General features: G+C 43.7%; 1 long non-coding RNA gene across 1 annotated transcript in view; it reads right to left on the reverse strand.

Annotated features, from left to right (window-relative positions):
* Window positions 1-11,292: 11,292 nt before the first annotated feature.
* Window positions 11,293-15,000, reverse strand: part of LOC134443142 (uncharacterized) — a 3,777-nt gene continuing 69 nt past the window's right edge. Inside the window, exons 1-4 of the long non-coding RNA XR_010033576.1 lie at window positions 14,890-15,000; window positions 14,619-14,716; window positions 13,347-13,423; window positions 11,293-12,023 (exon numbers count right to left, since the gene is read on the reverse strand). The exon at window positions 14,890-15,000 is cut by the window's right edge and continues 69 nt beyond it. This is a non-coding gene — a long non-coding RNA (uncharacterized LOC134443142). The remainder of the gene's footprint in view (window positions 12,024-13,346; window positions 13,424-14,618; window positions 14,717-14,889) is intronic.

A 15,000-nucleotide genomic window follows, 5' to 3' on the forward strand; every position in this document is an offset into this window, starting at 1 on the left:
TGTGTGTGTGTGTGTGTGTGTGTGTGTGTGTGTGTGTGTGTGTGTGTGTGTGTGTGTGTGTGTGTGTGTGTGACTTTGTGCATGCATATGTGAACGTGCATGAGCGTGCGTGTGTGTGTGTACATGTGTGCTTGCATGCATGCGTGCGTCGTGCGTACGTGTGTGTGTGTGTGGGTGTGTGTGTGTGTGAGTGTGTGTGTGTGTGTGTGTGTGTGTGTGTGTGTGTGTGTGTGTGTGCGTGTGTGTGTGTATGTCTTTGACACATACTTAACCACTGGTGCTGTTCCCTGTGGACTATACATTCTTCCCCTCTTGAGTTTATCACGGGACAGTGTGGGAGGAAGGCCTATATCTCTCTACTCCTCCTTTCCTCTCTTTCTCGCTATTGCTCTCTCTCTCTCTCTGTATTTTTCCTCTCTTCCCCCTCTCTCTCCCTCTCTCTTCCCTTCTCCCTCTCTTTCCAACTTCTCTCTCTCTCCCTCTCTCTTCCCTTCTCCCTCATCCACTCACAGTGTGGGAGGAAGATCTACAGTATATATTTCTTCTCCTCCTTTAAAGGGACACTGTGTGAGATTTGTAGTTGTTTATTTGCAGAATTCATGCTGCCCATTCACTAATGTTACCTTTTTCATGAATACTTACCACCAACATCAAATTCTAAGTATTCATTATGACTGGAAAAACTGCATTTTTTATACATGAGAAGGGGGATCTTCTCCATGGTCCGCCATTTTGAATTTCCAAAAATAGACATTTTTAGCTGCAAAAATGACTGTACTTGGATCATACTAGAAAATATTTGTTTATTGCTTAGTAAACTTTATGGTAAAGATCAAATTTGGCAATAGGCAGACCAGTTTCAATGAGCAGCATAGTTGCAGTTTTTGACCATTTCCTGCAAAGTGTCCCTTTAATAAACTAAACTGAACTAAACTAAACTTCTCTTTCTCTCGCTCACTCTCTATTATTCCTCTCCCTCCCTCTCTCTCTCTCTCTCTCCTTCTCTCTCCCTCTATTTCTCTCTATTGCTCTCACTTTCTCGATCTCGCTTGCCCTCCTTTCCTTTCTCCTCCTCTCTCTTTCTCTCTCCATGTGCCTATTATCTTTGTGTAATGTATGGTCGTGTGTGTGTGTGTGTGTGTGTGTGTGTGTGTGTGTGTGTGTGTGTGTGTGTGTGTGTGTGTGTGTGTGTGTGTGTGTGTGTGTGTGTGTGTGTGTGTGTGTGTGTGTGTGTGTGTGTGTGTACGTGCGTGCATGCATGTCTATATGGACCATGGTTATGAGTGTGTGAACATGTGCTTATGTTTATGTAGGCTACATGCATTTGTGTGTGTGTGTGTGTGTGTGTGTGTGTGTGTGTGTGTGTGTGTGTGTGTGTGTGTGTGTGTGTGTGTGTGTGTGTGTGTGTGTGTGTGTGTGTGCACGCGCGCGCGCGTGTGTGTGTGCGTGTGTGCGTGTGTGTGTGTGTGCTTACTGTACATGTCTACATTATCTGGATTTGATGTACGGCTCTATGTGTCCCCATGGTCCTGTCATGTAGTGATGCACACACACACACACACACACACACACACACACACACACACACACACACACACACACACACACACACACACACACACACACACACACACACACACACACACACACACACACACACACACACACACACACACACACACGCTATAGTCCTGTCATGTCGTGATGCTGTTTGCAGATACACCACAACTGGATGCTCTATCTCTTCAAAGAGCTCTATGGAATTATGGGAGTGTGTGTGTGTGTGTGTGTGTGTGTGTGTGTGTGTGTGCGTGTGTGGTGTGTGTTTGTGTGTGTGTGTGTGATTTGTGTGTGCATGGGTGTGTGTGTGTGTGTGTGTGCATGCGTATTATGTGTGTGTGTGCGTGCATGCGCACGTGTGTGCGTGCGTGTGTATTATGTGTGTGTGCGTGTATGTGTGTGTGTGTACGTGTGTGTGTGCGTGCGTGTGTGTGTGTGAGCGAGCTTGTGTTATCCAAACATTATAACTCTGGCCCTTGAAGGAATGCACATGGCATGGTTCACTTAGCCAGCTATTTAGACTCTCTCTCTCTCTCTCTCTCTCTCTCTCTCTCTCTCTCTTTCCATCTCTCCCTCTCTCTCCAACTCCCTCATGTGCGTACAGCTACTCTGTGTGTGTGTGTGTGTGTGTGTGTGTGTGTGTGTGTGTGTGTGTGTGTGTGTGTGTGTTAATGCAGGGGTTCTCAAACTTTCCCATGACGAGGCCCCCCATATACCAGTAGATTCCAGCCAAGGCCCCCCTAACATGGGCCGTGCCACACTGTTTTTTCTGTTCACCTGGTTTGAAGTTGGGTTATTCAAGCACCCATTCAAGCACTACAGAAAGTACAATACATATAAACATATTTACACTATAAAGAAGATGACTCCACTGGGGTTGTTTAGTTTATACTTTGCTTATTTTGTCTTACTTAAGTTATTCAATTTATTTATTTATTAAATTATTCATTCATTTAATTTAAATTATTCAGTTAATTTTGGTTTATTTTTCCTGCCAACCTGCCGCGGGCGGCCCCCCTAGCATCCCCCCAGGGGTCCCCGGCCCCCACTTTGAGAACCACTGTGTTAATGTACTGTGCGCTGGAGGTTCATACACTGAAACAAATTATTTGTTGGCGGAACATAAAAAAATTATGGAAAGTATTTCCATCCAATTTGATTATGCTACCTTAGCAAGAAATGTTTTTGTTGAGTCACATTAAAGTGGAAATGAAGCACTGACAACTATTATCATTCTTTGGCGGCTTATTTATTTTCATAAACGAATGGATGTTCATTGAACTGCACTTATAAGTAGTTTTGCTGAAAAATGACATGTTATTACCGAGTTTCGCCACAAGGGCGCAGCCATGTTCGCCGCCTACGTAACGCGAATGGTAGAACTTGGTGGCTAATGTAGCCTTCCATTCACTTAACGTTAGCATGTGCTAACTACAGCGCTAACTGACTCTAATCGTGGCAGTAAAATTGAAGAAGGACGAGGGGTTCATTTTACATTGTCCCTGGGTTTTCTATGTTATATACCTACTATCAGATGAAAGAGAAATGCCAAGTGTCATTATCACTTTGTGTCAAAAAGCCTTTGCTACGAGCATGGTGGGATAGCTGCAGCCATCCACCCATTGCATCCACCATAGGACAGGAGTCAGGACTGGGGCTGCTCGATCTCATAGGTTTGTAGTGACAGACCGTCACCAATAACGTCTTTTTCCTGCATTGTTGGACGCTAATCTGAAAGCCCATGTCTTTAAGTTGGCTATGTGGTTCAATTCAGTAATAGAAAATAACTTGCAAAATTGGCGGAAGTTTGGAAAGCTTTGTGAAGGGAAGGGACGCAGCCTGTGTGTGTGGCTATCCCATCCCCTCTCGTCTCGCTCTCGGAGTTGGAGGAGCTTTGGGGATTTGAAGTTGATGCCACGGGAAATGACACGTTAAACTATCATGGCCTACATTAAGTTATGGCATGCTTAAAGTAGCTGCATCTATTGTAGTAAATTATTATGTTATTGAAGTCGCGGATGCATCCTCAAACTGGCTGGAATAGCGCTGTTGCCTTGGATTATTGTTGACTGGATAACACCGATAAACGTGGGCACGGAGATGTCAAAGTAGCCTAATTCAGGTGCTTGGAAAATGTTGGCGAAATCATCGGAAGATGAAGGTAGGGAACTGCAACATTGCACGACATCGCACGATTATGAATAGTGATCATGTTGGCTCATACCAAAATGTGTTAGCGACTTGTCACCTTAGCAAAAAAAAGCTGCTTGTTTACCTGTGGTTCATGTGATGGGATGTCTTGTCTGCCTTCATGCCTCATATTTGTTCTGTCCCACCCAAACACGTATTCTTGCTTCATTTGGGTTAAGCAAATAAGCTCATAATCAGCCACGCAAGGCCCAAATGTTTAATTCACTACTATCATAACAGCATTAGAATAGGAGACTACCATTCGCGTGACGTCACCCGCTGTTGGCTGGAAACGTTAACAGAAACGTTACGTGTTTGTGCTTTATTTTTTTATTAACGGCTTAAATTTCAGACTTCAAAAAAAAAAAAATATTTGCTGGCTTATCTTACTGGTGTTATAGACCCCTATATTAGGTCACTGCTTCATTTCCACTTTAAGGTCAATATGTTGGATCAACATAACATGTAAGTGTAACTGTACCTAAGTACAAGGGGTACAGCCAACATAACTTTTAAAGGTTATTTCAACCTTAATAGAAAGGGTTGATCCATCATAACTTTTACATGTTGCTCCAACATATTTGGTTTAGGTCTGGATGAACCAACTTCATGGGGTAGTTACAGCAGTATTTACATTGATTGACTCAACAAAGCAACATCTTGCTATGGTAGCATAATCAAATTGGATGGAAATACTTTCCATAATATATTTATGTTCCCACAACAAAATATTGTTTGGATTGTTCAACACATCTAATGAACATCAAACATAATAAAAGTCAATCATAAAATCAATATACCTTAATTAATTAAACATTCATTGTTGTCCTTATCAGTTCAGATCAAGCTAGAAAACACCTCAAGGCACACGCATCTACCAATATGCATGTCAGCCAAGTTCGTCAGTTGTAAGTTGGTTCCAGTTGAGCCTATAAGACCAACTACAATAAAGTTACACGCGATAAAGTTGAAGAATTAGTTGCCTTTATTTTTTCATTGCACATGTAATGATCAAAGCAAGATACAAAATGAGGGTACCTCTTCAAGTGCAAATGAGAAAGATTAATTTCTCAATTTCTCTAAAAACTCTTAAAAAAAAGGTACACTGTGCAGGAAACGGTCAAAAAAGGTACTGCAACTATGCTGCTCATTGAAACTGGGCTGCCTATTGCCAAATTTGATCTTTTCATGAAAGTTTGCTAAGTAATAAACAAATATTTTATAGTATGGCCCAAATACAGTCATTTTTGCAGCTAAAAATGGCAATTTCTTGACATTCAAAATGGCCAAGATCCCAATGCAATTTTTCCCAGTCATAATGAATACTAAGAATATGATGGTGGTTAGGGTGCATCAGATGCCCCCTATGAAAAGATATTGCCTTGGCCCTATAGTAAAAATGTTCTACACCCAGTAAAAACACACTTAGGGCTGAGTACCGATCAGAATTTTTCGGTTTCGGTTCCGGTTCCAGAACCTACGTTTCAATGCCGGTTCCTGACGGTGCCATTTTCGGTTCCTAATTTATAAACACTGAACGAAATGTTTAAAAATCTCAAACGACCACCGAGCCTACCTCATTATCCAGTTGAAGTTCCCGGGAATTTATTTTAAATTGAGAACTAGGCCTACAATCTAAATCCAACCCTATCCATTTCGTGGGTGTGCATCTTTGCATCGGAGCATCAGGTCATAGTCATACAGTCGATGTTCATGGCAATCGCACAGACAATCATGCGAATTTACCTGATTACAAACTGAACCAGCATGAAGTTTTGCATCAGCCCCAGACAACTTGAGCAGCAAAACAACAAGGAGAAACTCATATTTCATTTTTTACGTTGCACACGCTCCTTTTAAAACATGCCATGAGGGGATTTTGGCCTCGCGCAGGGACTGTTAAATGGAAAAGCATGGTGTACTGTCTGACCTGTCACTGCCGTCCCGTTGACTGTCAGGATTTGGCCTGTTGAAACTTTTCCAACTTTTGTCTTAAAATCAGGCAATTTTGCAGTTTTTTGTAGCTAACAGGTATGCTGTTCTTGCAAACACTTTTAAAACAAGTAAGGTCGCCAAATTCCGCCCACTTCACTGATCACTTCACTGTGAACGTGATAATGTCACTATTTCAAATAGGCCTACTATTTGATTATGCTATCGTATATTTTTGGATAGCGGCAACTGTGTAGATGAGGTAATGAGCAATATTAGCTAACATTGGTGGCCCTTTCTATCGTAATTTGGAGATAACGTCCAGCATGTCCAAAATCTAGTTTCAGCACAATTCGCCTGCGAAAGGCTCCCAATTCCGCCCGCTTGATTTCAGGTCACGTCGGTATTTCCGTTAGCCTACTGTCATTCCTTCATGCTGTTTTGCTTATTTCGTTCACACTTGTAGTCCTAAAGCGAAACAGGGAAGCAGCCAGGGCGAGTTTTTAGCCAGAATGTCGTCGTGAAATTAAAGTTCCTGTCACGGACAGAAGACGACCCAAGAGCGCAAGTTCAAATTCAGAGTTGTTTATTTAAGGGTTCAGGGGGGGAAGAGGAGTGAGTGGATCTTGAGGTCTTCGGAGGTGCCGGTTCCAGGGGTTCCAGGGGTGCTTGGGGCTCAGGGGTCTTTCAGGATCCTGTGGGTTACCTGGGCTCCGGGGGTCACCAAGTGTCCGGGGGTTTCCAGTTCAAAGTGCCTAGTGTGTGTGTCCCCCAGTGATCGAGCGGCGTATCGGGCTGAGGGTGGTGAAGCGTCTGGGCTCGCTCGTCTGGTGGTCGGAGGCCTGGGGGAACACACACACAACAGCAATATGAATGGCAGGCAGTAGTACAGACCAGGGCTGGGCAATAATCGTGGTGAGAGACAGAAGGCAGAATCGAGTTACCGGAGGGGCTGAAGATTGGAGAGTAGTCGAGATCCAGAAGGCAGGTCGGGATAGCCGGGGCAGTAGAACAGGGAGGCAGTCAAGAACGGATCGGAATCACAGGAGTCAGAGCGTAGACAGGCAGGTTACTGGTCCGGGTTTGAAGACGATCTGACAGGGCTTGGCTGAAAAACAGGGCTTGATATACTAATGCAGTGCAGCTGGCAGAGTAATTAGAGCAGAGTGGGGCAAGGTGAGGATGGTGAGTGGGAAATGCAGTGCAGCTGGCCAGGTAACAAGAGCAGAGCAGGGCGGAGCCAGGTGGAGCTCGTTAGGCAGAGTAGGGAGAGAGTGAGCAGAGTGGCAGATAATTGAATGCAATTAAGGTTGCTACCAGGGAGAGAGAGTGCTCATGACAGTTCCACCTTCATGCTGCCGTTACGACACCCTTCATTACAATGCTGTTTATGGCCGTTTGACTCAGTTTTAAATGTCATCACCGTTTCAAATTGTATGCATACAAACTCCGTATCATGTCGATATCCATTCCTGACTTAAACAGTGGATACATAATTAATGCTGCATTCCCCAGAGGTAGGAGCTTCCTAGTAGGCAACAAGAAGGCAGCTACCTCCCACTTGAAAGCGTTCCAACCAGCAAGTCGAACAAACTACAAACATGGAGGGACAAGAACCACATATCCACTTCTCAAAGATGTCAGCAATGAAACAACATCATGCATGATTTTCATTTAGCCGCATTTCGTCTTGGAAATACGCAATGTCAATATAACTACACCTTAGAATAGTTAATAGGCTGTTTTGCAACTGTTAACCTGTTTGAATCAACTTTATTTGTCCATAGAATGGTGATGTGCAACATAAACTATTCCTAATACTGTGCGCTGCCATTGCTGTGGTGACATCACGATAGTCAATGGGGCAAAGTCGGTTTGCTTCGCTTTTGCCCCAGCTCGCGACTTGAACATTCCACTTCAACAGGCGTTCCAATGCATTTCAGCAAGTAGGAGGTCAGAAACATCCCATCTCCCAACCCTGGGGAACGCACCATTACTATCATCACTTATAAGTAGGCGGGCGGAATTGGGTAACGGGCGGAGGCGACTTGGCTATAGCTTGTTACGCACGTAGTGAAGCACAGGGCGCGCTCTGTTTCGAGTTCTTTGCATGGTCCATAATTATAGGCTACCAAACGAGAAAAAAAATATCCACATAGAAGAAATCAAGTCTTCAGTTTCAATAATCCACGTTACTGCCTTCCGTGGCACAAAGAAAGTCTCTCGCGGCCAAAAGTGACTGAGCTCACCTGATGCTTCTGATATGAGTTTCCATTTTATTGACATGAAGTTTAAACTTTGCAATGATTCACAGTGTAATCCAAAAAGTCAGAGAATGCGCGCACCCACCACTAAAGGGAAAAGGTCCGTTTGATGATTCATGGTGGAGCGAACAGTGTTGCCGACTTTTACTTTCCTCATATGCCGATGTAACCATCTGCGTGAGAATGATGGAATGCTCCGTTTGCACACCTCTTGCTGTTTCTTGGCTCGCAGTGGCTGTGTCGAAGACAAAGTTTGAATTCTTTGCCGTCTACAAACGCTAGAAATAGGCTACTCTTCTCGGTAAACCTACACAAATTAAAGATGGGCTGATGGTAGTTTCTCTCGTAACAGCGTTAGTATCCATAGATGATTTGACGACCTGTTTAAAAGGGGGTTGTAGCCTGCCAACAGTCTCTGCAAGCCCGAATGATCACAATTAATGTTACCAGATTTTTTTTGCCAGAAGCGACTGCCATTCTGACTGCGTTAACGTTCTGGGGTTATAAATGCGAAATGATAACTGACGTGATGGACATCTAGGAACCGAAATGTGGAACCGACAGCCAAGGCACGTTTCGATGCCAAGTAGAACCTTAGCCTTTCATTCAATTCCATTAGGGAACCGAATTTCGGTACCCAGTCCTAAACACACTGTGTAAAATATTTTGAAATTTGGATGAAGTCTACCGGGGCCACCAGCCCCATGAAAATAGAAAATAATGGTGATAGTCAGAATCTTGGAATAGAAATGGACATTTTGCTGCATAAAGCTACCCAATAAAAACATATTGTCTCAGCTGTGTGATAAAAATGTTCTATGCACAGTAAAATCACTCTGTGTAAAATATGTTGAAATTTAGATGAATTCTACCAGGTCCACCAGACCCATGAAAATACAAAATAATGGTGATGGTGATGGGCAACCTGGATTCCAAAGCTGAAGTCCAGTGCCACATATTCCAAATGACATACCTAGTTTTACCTTTCCAGTTAGGGCAATGGGGCACCTAAGTCACGCCCTTCTACTTCCGATCCATGGGGCTGGAGCTCTCAAAATTTTGAATGAGAGTTAATGGAGCGAGTCAAGCTAAATCCTCATCCCGTTTGGCATGTGCTCCGGATTTCACATATGATGACAGTGAATTTGAAAGGTTTGGATTTGCGTCATAAGACCACTCATTTTCGACACGCAAGAAACGTTATTTTAGCTTTTGTGCAAAACTCTGTTAGAGACTACACGTGCGCCTCGCATATCTGACGTGAACCGAGGCACAGCCAACCCTACCGCTGCACTGCGGCTTAAGTGGCTGCACGTCGGACATGCGACGTCTGTTTTGTATATTTTTGCACACACACAACTCAAAAATCACTTGCCAAGTGAAGTCAACAAGCACACCATTGGTTGTTATTAATTCTGAGGCACAGCATATGTATGATCGACGGGGAAATGCGAGGTGGGTCGGAAAATAGCTTTGATCAGTCCATTACAGCCCAGTCAAAAGTTTTTGCGTTGCCAGCCCCATAAGCTGCCCGGAAGGGGTGGAGACTTAGGTGCCCCATTGGACAGGTAAAACCAGGTAATTTGAAATCTGTGGCACTGGATTGTAGCTTTTGAATCTAGGTTTGCCATTGTCTTAAAACAGAGGTGGACAAACCGTGTGACACATTTGCCCCAGCCAATATAATGAACCAGCTGAGCCTAATTACCACTTAAGCCAGGTTGATGAGGTAATTAGTGAAATCACCTGTATTGGGAGCACAAACAGAAGGAATATCTAAGCAGGTTGTGTATTCAGTCGATCCACTTACACAGACTTCAGACAGACTGATGGTCAAACTGCTATATTTAGGCAAATTTGCTCTTTTGCAACACAATATCAATTCCTTGCTGCCTTGGACCACTAGTATCTACTAGTGCTAGTATCAAGCAAGATATTGCAAAGCTGCATGACTGTTATATTTGTTTATTATATGGTGTGACGTCATCGGTCGAATGCTCCATTCATTTCAACGGGGCTCCCCAACGTTCGCACGTCTGTTATTTTTCGATAACGGACGGGTTGGTCTATAACAGACCGCTGTCAATGGCAACAAGACTTTTCACTGCTAAAGCGACTTTTCAACAAGACTCTAATCAGCTGCTGTGATAGACAACACCTGTTGTCCTGGCTACCTAGCTGTTGCCTAGCGGTGTTCCACAACGGCACTGTTTTGTTTTGCGCAGCAACAATCTTTTAACATTAAAAACTATAATAGACTTAACATTAAATAGGCCTAAAGAAATGTCCCCGCCATGTGTGAATCATTTAAGTATATCCATATAATAAGCGGGTTAACTTTCGGCGAGTCGGTCGCTTTGTGGAATAGCAGCACTTCAGAGAGAACAAGACCCCTCCGCTCCGCGTCGGGGTCTAAAGATTCTCTCTGTCGTGCTGCTATTCCACGGTAGCGACCTTCTCGCCGAACGTTAACCCTTACGTGTTTCACCTGTGGGCCTACAATTCATGGAGGAACATCTGTACTAAAGCTGTGAATGTTCCTTGGAATGCCTAGGCTACAAGGCAGTCAATACAACTGTATTGAAGAGTGCCATTACTCCACAGCACACAAGTGAACACTGCACACTGCACACAACAAAATTGCATTTATGCCTCACCCGTGCAAGGGGGCAGCCCTCAGTGGCGCCCCATGGGGAGCAGTGCGGTGGGACGGCACCATGCTCAGGGTACCTCAGTCATGGAGGAGGATGGGGGAGAGCACTGGTTGATTACTCCCCCCACCAACCTGGCGGGTCGGGAGTCGAACCGACCTGGCGGGTCGGGAGTCGAACCGGCAACCTCTGGGATGCAAGTCTGACGCCCTAACCGCTCACCCATGACTGCCCACTTAAGTACAGGTTTTGGGAAGTCACTCTTTCCAACATCACATACAGTTGTATTGTATGTACTCTATTGAACTACTGCAGGGATTTCTTGAAAAAACACAAGTCATTCCAAGGAGCATTCACAGCTTTAGTACAGATGTTCCACCAGGTATTAACAGCTACCTGTACAATCCTAGGCCCACAGGTGAAGCACACAAAAGTCATACAACTTCGCAATCTCTTGCTTGATACTGGCAGTGGGTCAGCTGGTTCATTACGGTATATTGGCTATATTTGGAATATGTGGCACTGGACTTTGGAATCCAGGTTGCCCATCACTATCACCATTGTTTTGTATTTTCATGGGCCTGGTAGACCCAGTAGAATTAATCTAAATTTCAACACATTTTCCACAGAGTGATTTTACTGTGCATAGATTTTTTTTTATCACACAGCTGAGGCAATATGTTTTTATTGGGTAGCTTTATGCAGCAAAATGTCCATTTCTATTCAGGGCTGGATTGGGCGATAAATAGGGCCCGGGCACTTTCGGATTTAAGGGGGCCCCCTCATTATTATTAGTGCCGGAGAACTGACTCACCGGTGGGCCCCGCACCCTCATGGGCCCCTATTTTCAGTAATGTAAAAAATAAAACAATGGGGGCCCACGAGGGTGCGGGGCTCACCGGGAAATGCCCGCCATGCCAGATGGCCAGTCCAGCCCTGTTTCTATTCAAGATTTTGACTATCACCATTATTTTCTATTTTCATGGGGCTGGTGGCCCCGGTAGACTTCATCCAAATTTCAAAATATTTTACACAGTGTGTTTTTACTGGGTGTAGAACATTTTTACTATAGGGCCAAGGCCATATCTTTTCATAGGGGGCAACTGATGCACCCTAATGGTGGTGCTAAGTATTCATGAAAAAGGTAACATTAGTGAATGGGTAGCATGAATTCTGGAAATAAACAACTAAGAATCTTACACAGTGTACATTTAAAAGCAGTGCAAAAACTGATGAAACAGACGGTTAGAATGAAACAGAAATTTGAAAGTGTACTTCCATTCTGGAAGGTAACAGAGATTAAGAGCATAAACCAAAACAAACACTGCAATGGCCACAGGTACGTTACCAATGTCGTTGAGGACTCTCTGCCGATCACACGCACACGAAGACAATACGTTTCAGCTGGACCGTCCAGATCAACATCCTGGAAAACAGTAAACAAAACCCATGATTGAAGCCGTAAGCGGTATTTGTGGGCGCAAGTTTGGGGCATTTCTGTCCACCCTAACACACCCAGAGATGGGAAAAGTAGTATAGTAGTATATTTGGTATAGTTTATGAAAGGTATGAGGAGGATGTTGACTTGTGTGCCCTCACACTGCCTGTTTAGGCAATTGAATGTGAGATCAAACTGATGTTCAATTACCTCTCTTCGTTTTTGGTGTGGCTATGACCCCATTCTGGAGTATGTTTCTCAACAGCATCATTGGTAACTACAGTAAAAACTTTGCTTGCATGCAATTTCCCATTGGCAAAATACCAAGTCGCTAACTAACAACGGTGCTTTTGAGAAACAGGGTCATGATCTTTTCACGAGTGTTGGTGAGAAACTTTACACATACAGCTAAGTATACAGTGTGCAAAATTGTTACAATACATTACACTTAGCTGACGCTTTCATGTATTCAAAGCGACTTACATTTATTACTTTTCAGGGTATTGGTTACAGGCCCTGGCGCAATGTGGGGTTAGGTGCCTTGCCTTAGGCACTTTAGCCATGGATGGAGATGTAGTGACAGGTCAGGGGAGATTCAAACCTGCAACCAATAGATTGAAAAACCAACTCTCTAACCACTAGGCCACGGCTGCCCCACCAGCACAATTATTAGTATTTTGAACATATTGGCCCTTTTAGGCACATTGTCAAAATTGCATGAGAGAGAAAGATATGTCAAACCCCACCCATCCAATGCAAAAGAGTCTGCTCAAAGTTTGGTCTCCTAAGGGGGAGTTGTCTAAGGTGAAACTATGAGAAAATTATTACCCTACAGCACGATCGTATTCCAGAACTAAAACCTATATTGAGTTTAAGTTTTCTTCTAAGATAACTTCTGCTGCTTCAGTAATGCGGCCTTCGCAATGTACCACAGCAAGTGCAACACCCTCATGGGTAGATAGAGACCTGCAGAGATCTACAAATCAGAGATGACTGGTGTTGGATTGAACGTGAAATTTGGCAAAGGGTTTGTGATGATGTGAGGGTGCTTTAGCAAAGCTGGAATTGGGCAGATTCGTGTTTGCAAAGAACACATAACTGAGGCCAAGATGGCACATCAATGCAAGAAGGTTTGGTGTGTCCTCCAGCAGTGTCCAGAACGTGGATGAGATGCCAGGAGACATGTCAGGTAGCACAGGAGGAGCCCACCAGAGCCCAACAAAATGAGCCTCGCAGGCCACTGATGTGTGCGATCTCCCTATGCCACCTAATAACGAAAAAGACAGATCTAGCTGCCGAGTTGTAACATACCACTTTGTCTGGCTCTTCATTCAGGTAGACCGTCAGCTCCTCAGCATGCACTCCCTCTTCACATCAATGTTGTCAGTCTGCGTATGAGGGCCGGTCAATGTATGCCAGGAAACAAACATGCAGGAAAAACATTTTAACCAACAGGAAGAATAAACGCAGTACAGGTACAACCACATTAAACAAAGGACACATCTCATTTATCTAGTAGCGTAGTGCAGTGTTTCCCAACCAGGGGTACGTGTACCACTAGGGGTACGCGAGCACACTGCAGGGGGTACTTGGACAATTTGTAATTTTAACAAATACATGGATCTTAGTGACATTAGCATAGAGAAAGCTATATAAAACTTGACTTAGGGGGTACTCATGGCACAGTGAAAAGGCTTAGGGGGTACACAAGACAAAAAAGGTTGGGAAACACTGGCGTAGTGTATTGTTGGTACTGGCAGTGAAGTGGTACAGTACGTCACTGTTTGATATGGCATGGTGCAGCTCTGACACTTTTCCATTAGCCCCAAGAAAAGGTACCATTTCAGCACTCAGCCCTGGTTCCAAACGTACTGAAGTGATGCCAAAATGTGATGTCTGACCTTAAAAAGGTACACTGTGCAGGAAATTGTCAAAAAAGGTACTGCAACTACGCTGCTAATTGAAACTGGGCTGCCTATTGCCAAATTTGACCTTTTCATGAAAGCTTACCAAGTAATAAACTAATATTTTCTAGTATGGCCCAAATACAGTCATTTCTGCAGCTAAAAATGACTATTTCTGGAAATTCAAAATGGCGGACCATGGAGAAGATCCCCCTTTTCATGTATGAAAATAGCAATTTTTCCGTCATAATGAATACTTAGAATTTGATGGTGGTGGTAAGTATTCATGAAAAAGGTAACATCAGTGAATGGGTAGCATGAATTCCGGAAATAAACAACTAAAACTCGTACACAGTGTACCTTTAACTCCCCTGATCATTTCATGGGAATCGCAAGCCAGACAGACATGAGAATCAAATAAAAAAATAAAATAATAATAAAACAGAGCAGCAACCACATCAACTGACCTGCAAAAGACTGTTATATCATTGCCCAGGACTGCTGTGTGTAAAGCCAGCTGTAGTTAGAACTGAGGTGAAGACAATGAGTTCAAAACTGGCTGAAGGATTGAAATTAGTGGGAGAAATGCAATATGATCCAAGACACCCTACTTCTCCCCATTACATTAGATCTTGAAATTTTAGCATTACTGTGATGCATGGCAGTGTGCATGTTTTACCTGAGTCATGGGCACCAGGATCCTCTGTATCTTCCTTGCATGAGAAGCACCTTTCTTGCTGAAGACCCGGAGCAGTGTTGTTGAAAGACCATCCAGCTCTGAGAAGAAATTCAAGATCCTCTTGAACTTGGCACTTAACTTGAAACAGGGCACAAAACACATACCTACAAAATACTTGTAACTTAAGACTTGTGACAAAGGTTACAAAAAGGCCTGATGGTCTTACTAAAATGAGGAAATAAACACACACAAAAATCAACAAATAACTTACCTCGCACATGTTAAAAAGAGCAAGCCATCTGCGTTTAAAAACTGCAATCGTGGGGGCATCACAAATTACTTCATGCCTTCAATGAGCAAAGGTCTTGGTCAGTTGAGCTGA

The sequence above is a fragment of the Engraulis encrasicolus genome, unplaced genomic scaffold, assembly GCF_034702125.1.
Source record: "Engraulis encrasicolus isolate BLACKSEA-1 unplaced genomic scaffold, IST_EnEncr_1.0 scaffold_28_np1212, whole genome shotgun sequence".
In the NCBI taxonomy this organism is placed as follows: Eukaryota; Metazoa; Chordata; class Actinopteri; order Clupeiformes; family Engraulidae; genus Engraulis; species Engraulis encrasicolus.